The sequence below is a fragment of the Propithecus coquereli genome, unplaced genomic scaffold (assembly GCF_000956105.1).
Source record: "Propithecus coquereli isolate 6110/MARCELLA unplaced genomic scaffold, Pcoq_1.0 Scaffold150, whole genome shotgun sequence".
In the NCBI taxonomy this organism is placed as follows: Eukaryota; Metazoa; Chordata; class Mammalia; order Primates; family Indriidae; genus Propithecus; species Propithecus coquereli.
Genome location: NW_012139414.1, coordinates 6,745,313 through 6,753,400, shown reverse-complemented (window position 1 = coordinate 6,753,400; position 8,088 = coordinate 6,745,313).

Sequence of the window (8,088 nt, the reverse complement as noted above, 5' to 3'; positions counted from 1 at the left end):
CAGCATATTAAAGGTATTATACACTGTGATCAAGTGGGATATATTCCTGGAATGCAAGGATAGTTCGACATATAAAAATCAATCAATGTAATACACCATATTCTCAGAATGAAGGGAGAAAAAACTACATGATCTGAATTGATGCAGAAAAATCATTTGACACAATTCAACACCTTTTTATGACCAAAAAAAAACTAGAATAGAAGGAAACTACCTCCATATAAGAAAGAGCATATATGAAAAACCCACAGCTAACATAGTCAATGGTGAAAAACTGGAAGCTTTTTGACTAAGATCAGGAGCAAGACAAGAGTACCGGTTTTTGCCAATTCTACTCAGGATAGCATTGAAAGTTGTAGTCAGAGCAATTAGGCAAGAAAAAGAAATTTAAAACATCTAAATTGGAAAGAAAGAAGTAAAATTATCTCTATTCATGAATTATATTGTTTCATATGTAGAAAACCATAAGGATTCAACATACACAAAAACTGTTAGAACTAATAAACAAATTCAGCAATGTAGTAGGATACAAAATCAACACACAAAAAGTTATTTTCATTTTTACACACTAACAATAACCAATCCTAAAAGGAAATTTTTAAAATTCCATTTACAATAACATCAAAAAGAATAAAATACTTTGGAGCAAATTTAACCAAGGAGGAGGTGAAAGACTTATATACTGAAAACTACAAAACATTGCTGAAGCAATCAAAGAAGACATAAACAAATGAAAAAAAATCTCATGTGAATTGGATTGTTAGTTTGTTGTTGAATGTGATTTGCAAATATAGTTATCTCTCAGTATATGCAGGGGATTGATTCCATGACCCCTGTGCATACCAAAATCTGTACATACTCAAGTCCCACAGTCAGCCCTACAGAACCTGCATATGCAAAAAGTCAGCCCTCCATATATGCAGGCTTCACATCCCACAAATACTGTATTTTTAATCCATGTTTGGTTGAAAAAAATCCACGAATAAGTATACCCACACAGTTCAAACCCATATTTTTCAAGGGTCATTTGTATTTTCTCCCATTCTGTGAGTTGCCTTTTTATTGTTGATAGTGCCCTTTGATGTACAAAAGTTTTAAGTTTTGATAAAGTCCAACTTGTCTATTTTGTTATTTTATTGCCTGTCCCTTTGCTGTCATAGCCAAGAAATCATTGCCAAATCTAATGTCATGAAGCTTTGCCTCCATGTTTTCTTCTAAGGGTTTATAATTTTAGCTCTTACGTTTAGGTTTTTGATCCATTTTGAGTTAATTTTTGGTCCAATTTGAGTAAATTTTTTGATCCAATTTAAGTTAATTTTTGGCATTAGGTAAGGATCCAACTGCATTGTTTTGAATGTATATTTTATATATATTTTGCTGCTATAAAAATATAATTTAAAAATTTAATATCTTTTTATAATTTAAAAAATTCAATAAACTGGGACTAGCAGGTAACTTTCTCAATATCATAAAGGCCATGCACGAAAAACCTACAGCTAACATCATATTCAATTGTGAAGGACTGAAAGCCTTGCCGCTAAGATCAGGTTCATTGTCCGCTGCTCAAGAGGAAGGCAATACACTGGAACAGCATCGGTTACAGGAGAGAAAGAGTTTAACATTGCCAGACACCAAGCAAGGAGACGGGAGGAATTTCTCAAACCTGTCTCCGTGAGAATTTTTGGGTGAGGGTTTTTTTTTTATGTTGTTGTTGTTGTTTGTTTGAGGCAAGGTCTTGTTCTGTTGCCTGGGCTAGAGTGCAGTGACTTCATCATAGCTCACTGCAACCTCAAACTCCTGGGTTCAAGTGATCCTTCTGCTTCAGCCTCCCAAATAGTTGGGACTATATGGAGGAATAGCTGGGACTACATGTGTGCACTACCATGCCTACCTAATTTTTCTTCTTTTTTTATAGAGACAGAGTCTTGCTCTTGCTCAGGCTGGTCTTGAACCCCTGCCCTCAAGCAATACTCCTGCCTTGCCCTCCCAAAGTGCTAGGATACAGGTGTAAGCCACTGCACCTGGCCTTGGTCAGGGTTTTTAAAGATAGTTTGGTGAGCAAAGGGATAGGGAATTGGGTCTGCTGATTGGCTGGGGAAGAACTCTTAGGGTTGAGAAGCAGAAATCATCTTTGGGCACTGAGACAGTTCCTAGGTAGAGGGCCGCAAGACCAGTTGAGTCAGTTCCATGGTATGGGCCACGGTCTAGTTGGGTCAGTTGGTCCACTGGAATGCAGGGTCTGAAAGATACCTCAAAGACCAGCCTTAGGCTTCACAAGTGTGATGTTATCTATGCAAGCAATGCAGAAAGCTAAGAATCTTTATGGCCATCAGTTATATGACTCCTGAGTAGTAAGTAATTACAGGAAAGCAAACTAGGGAACAATGGCTGGTTTTATATCTATATATCTATATATCTATATCTATAGTGCTCTCTCTCTATATATATATAATCTATATATATTTTTTAACTATGCCTATACCTTTGCTGAGTTCAGGCCCCTAACACAGTTCCCAACTTAGGGCCTTTTATTAATTTTATAAATGGGAGTTTCGATATGTTTTCATGTCTCTTAGGCATATACATAGGAGTGGGATGGCTGCACCATATAGTAGGCATATCTTTAACATTTTAAGAAACTGTCAAACTGTCTTCCAAAGTGCTTATACCATTTTACATTCCCCCCAGCAGCCTATGAAAGTTCCATATCTTTGCCAACATTTAGTATGGTCAATTTTAATTTTTGCCATTCTAGTGGGTGTGTAGTGTATCTCATTGAGATTTTAATTTATATTTCTCTCATGACTGATGGTATTGTGCATCTTTTCCTGTGCTTATTTACCACATATATATTTTTTAGGGTGAAGTGTCTCTTCAAATATTTTGCCCATTTAAAAAATTTGGGTTGTTTTTCTTATCACGGAGTTGTCAGAGGTCTTCATATATTCTAGATATGAGTTATTTGTTGGCTATACATTTTGCAAATATTTTCTTCCAGTCTGTGGCTTGCCTTTTCATTTTGTGTCTTTTTAAAAACAGTTTTATTGGTATATTACTTACATGCCATAAAAATTCACCCATTTTAAGTTTACAATTCAATGATTTTTAATAAATTTACAGAGCTGTGCAACCATCACCACATTCCAATTTTAGAATATTTCCAACAACCCAGAAAAATATCCCATGTGCCCATTTGCAGTTATTCTGTTCCTACCCCAAATTGTAGGCAACCAGTAATCTACTTTCTGTTTTTATAGATTTAACTCCCCTCAGGACATATCATGTAAATAGGTTCATATAATATGTGGTCTTTTGTGTGTGACTTCTTTTATAAATGAGAATAGTATTTTTGAGGTTCATTCTTATAGCATGTGTCAGTAGTTAGTTCCTTTTTTTAATTTTTTAATTTTTATTTTTTTAGTTCCTTTTTATTGTATGTATTTATGCATTGTATGGGCATGCCACATTTTTGTTTATCCATGCTGATAGATATTTGGGTTGATGGCTTTTGGCTATTATGAATAACGCTGCTATTAATATTCACGTACAAGTCTTCGTATGGACGTATGTTTTCACTTCTCTTGCATAAATTCATCTTATCCAACTTTTCTGCAGACTCTGACACTGCAGATCAATTCCTTAGCTGTCTTTCTCTACACTTGGCTTTCACATTACTCCTTTTTCCAAGTTTACCTCTTGCTTCTATGTTGTTATTGTTGTTTTCCACTCTTCTTTGCTGGCTCCTTTTGACCCACTCCAGGGTCCACTCTTAGCTCCCTTTTGGATTTACTTTTTCCAGTGGGACTGATTTTTACAATCTAATATGCAAAAATAACACCTAAATTGAAATAAAGAATAATATTTAATAGAATGAATATCCATATACCTATCATCCAACTCAAGAACTAAAATATTGCCTCCTCAGTTAAATATACGTTTGGTACCCCTTTTCCAGTTGCCTCCATCCATCTCCTTTTCACCCAGAGGGAGCCAGATCATGATTTGCTGTTTATCCTGCATACATAAATATAAATACACACATATGTTTATCTGTTATATACTCCTTTAGATGATTACATTCACTCTCATGACTTCATTGACTACTAATAAACACTAGTGACTCCCCAAATAGATCACCTCGAATCCATATCTTTCCCTAGGGATCATATTACTACCTTACCAGGTTCACTGCAGCTGCTCAAGAGAAAGCCAATACACTGAGTCAGCAAGTGTTACAGCAGAGAAAGAGTTTAATAACACAGGTGCCATTCGAGGAGATGGAAGAAATTTCTCAAATCCATCTTCCTGAGAATTTGGGAGAAAGGGTTTTTAAAGATATTTTGGCAGGCAAAAGCCTAGACAATTGCATCTGCTAATTGGCTGGGTTTGGGGAGGAACCATAGGAGTGTAGAAATTGTCTTGTTTGCTGAGTCAATTCTTGGGGGGGGATCGGTTGCAAGACCAGATGAGTCAGTTCCATTGGGCCACTGGTCTGGGTGGGTCAGCCATTCTACTAGAATGCAAGGCCTAGAAGCTATCTCAAAAACTAGCCTTAGGTTTCAGAAGGGGGATGTTATCTATGGGAACAATGAAGAAGGCTAAGAATCTTTGTGACCGTGAACTATGTGATTCCTGAGTAGTAAGCAATTACAGGAAAGCAAGCTAGGGAACAATTGCTGGTTTTATATATATATATATATTTTTTTTCCCCCACTACATTTCCTACCTTGTGGTTCTTTATTAATTTCATAAAGGGCAGTTTCCTTTTTTTTTTTTTTGAGACAGAGTCTCACTCTGTCACCCTGGGTAGAGTGCAGTGGCATCATCGTAGCTGACAGCAACCTCAAACTGTTGGGCTCAAGCAATCCCCTTGCCTGAGCCTCCTGAGTAGCTGGGACTATAGGCACACACAATGACGCCCAGCTAGTTTTCTAATTTTTCTATTTTTAGAAGAGATGAGGTCTCACTCTTGTTCAGGCTGGTCTCAAACTCCTGAGCTCAAGCAATCCTCCTGCCTTGGGCTACCAGAGTGCTAGGATTACAGACGTGCACCACTGTGCCTCGCCATAAAGGGTGGTTTCAATCAAACCATTATATCCAGCTCCACTTAGATGTCCTACAGTCACCTCACATTCAATATATTACAAATTAAACATACCTTTTTCTTAAAATTATTTCCTTTTTGCATTATCCCTATCTTAGTAAAAGTCACAACCCTCCAACCAGGAGTCATCCTTGACTTTTTTCTGACTCCCTTATAGTCTATTCTGAAGATTGCAAACAGTTAAATCAGATCATGTCCTCTGCTTAAAATTCTCTGATGGTTTTTTATCTAACTCAGATTAAAAGCCAAAGTCCTTACAATTGTTAGGCAGATATCGAGGGATTCCAGGTCTCCTAGGGACGAAAGTGGGTGTTGTTGCCTTGGTGCAATTGCCCCAAGAAGAAGGACAAGGATGGGCCCCAGACCCCGATCTTGGTCCTGCCTCACCCTAATCCTCTCCTGAGCAGCTGCCATACCTGGGGGAGGAGGGAATACCCTATGAATCTGCCAATCATAAGTCAGTGGGCCAGCTGCAAAAGAATGCAGGGGACTCTCTAGCCCATGGGCCAAACAGCATAGGTACCACAGAGTCTGGAAATTGAACTAGAACAACTTGCATGCATAGTTAAGACTCAGGTCATGCAGCTCCCCACTGTCCAGTCAAAGTGGTTCCATGGTGACATCTGAGCCACACAGAGGTCCCAATCCAGGCACTCCAAAACAAGACTGAAACCATAACCAACGCCTTTTTGCCCTTCCTTTTGCTCTCCCTTTGCTGCAACAGTGGGTCCGGTGGTCATCTGTGGCATATGTATCATGCTCTGTAAGCCTATGTCTTACTCTTGTTCTATAATCCTACCTTTCTCTCCTCAGTAAACCTCATTTTCATGCTTGCCTTACTTTGGTGCATCTGCTCATTCTTCGGCCAAGAGCAAGCGCACCAAGACATTTCAGACTGAAACCTGACATAGTGACCAATAAGACCCAACATGATCTGATGTCCCATTACCCTTTTTTTATACTTCAATCAGTTGAACTTTTATGCACTGAAAAATTAGAGCTTTGTTTAATCCAATAGAGTAAAATCAAATGTCCAAATAAAGAAATAGTTACCTTTTTAAAAATCAGCTTTTCATCACCTCCAGATCTATTTGTATTATGTCACCTCTCTTCATTTGCAGTGTTGCCTCTGAAAACTGTCGTTTATTTGAACTCAGCAATAAGATTTAGATGTACCTATACATAATTGTTCTAAAATGTACATTTTTTGTATCTATCAAAGTGTAAAGGAAAATAAAATTAGGACCACCCCCTCCCAACTCCTTATGCAAAAGGGAAAAGGTCAACACCAAGCACAATGGCTCATGCCTGTAATCCCAGCACTCTGGGAGGCCAAGGCGGGTGGATCGTTTGAGCTCAGGAGTTCGAGACCAGCCTGAGCAAGAGCGAGACCCCGTCTCTACTAAAAATAGAAAGAAATTAGTTGGACAACTAAAAATATATAGAAAAATTTAGCCGGGCATGGTGGCGCATGCCTGTAGTCCCAGCTACTCGGGAGGCTGAGGCAGAAGGATCGCTTGAGCCCAGGAGTTTGAGGTTGCTGTGAGCTAGGCTGATGCCACGGCACTCTAGCCCGGGCAACAGAGTAAGACTCTGTCTCAAAAAAAAAAAAAAGCCTGGATGCTGAGTTATGCAGCACCCCCTCCCAAATGAATAGCAATTACTAACATTATGCATTAGCCAGATCCCCAAGGAAAGGTAAAAGGCCTCAGGTATCTACAAGGACTGCCCTCAGAGATCATTCATAAGGAAATTCCTTGCTAGCCTCCCATTAACAAGGACACAGCAAATTGTAACTGTAGGTCTGCAGGCTAAGTTCAGCCCTTAAAACTACAGTCTGATTCCACACTAATAATGTTGATTACAAGTTTATCTTCCCAGGTACTGGACAGAGACAACACAACATCAATTCTTCTTCTACCTACCCAGAGACATCTGCATAATTGATTCTTCCTTCACTTCCTTTTTCTCTTAGAAGACTCATCTTATCTTATGTAAAATGTAGATTTCCTGGGCACTAACTAAAGTTTCACAAGCATATAACCATTTGATTACATTCCCAACTCCTTTTTTTTTTTTTTTTTGTATGTCCTTTCCCCTTAAATACAGAGTTCCCAAATCCCTTGTTGGAGAGCACGGATCACAGATTCTTGTGCGGTTAGTGCTTTTCCTGGGTGCGTCTTCAAACTTTGCCTTAATAAACCTCCATTGATTGAGATCTTTGCCTTAGTCACTTATTTTGGGTTGTCAAAAGGCATAGTGATTCTTCTTTTATGGGAAACCAGTTATTAACCCAGCAAGTCTGCACAAAACAATATCTTTGTGAAATGACGTTGTGTTAAAGCTATTTTATGTTATATTGATGGTTAGCCAATTTTAGAAGAGACATTTCTTCTAGAAACAGTATAATTTAGTGGTGAAAACATCAATTACCATAGATTTTATGTTTTTGTTGGGGGCAGAAGAGGGCAGATTTACTGAAGGAAATGTAACTATGTCTTTCTTGCTGCATTGTGACCCAAAATATCCATTTTGATTATAATTGTATGTGGTAAAATGACATCACCTATAATCACTAACAAGAAGATAATGCCAAAAGTTATTGATTGTTCTTGGGTTCTGATTTAACAGTCTTGCTGCAGGGTAAGGTTGCTGTGTTGAGGTTAGAACCTCAACGCGGCACCAACATGATGGTGCCCTTCTCTGTTGATAGAAATCTACAAAGGAAAATCTATATGATACTAAGTAAGTTTGTAAAATTTACTCTCAATATGTAATAGCCCATGGGAGAGGTATGGTCCATGGATTCTCCATCTACTCCTGAGAGATGTTTTTCCCCAAGGCAATTCTCTTTCCCCTGCCCCTCCCATCCTGTTGGTGTTTTAAACCAAAACATAAGGCATGGAGAGGAGAGAACAGGAAATCCAGTAGACACAGGGAGGGAGAAGGACAAGGAGACATGAAAATGTGGAAACTCAGACATT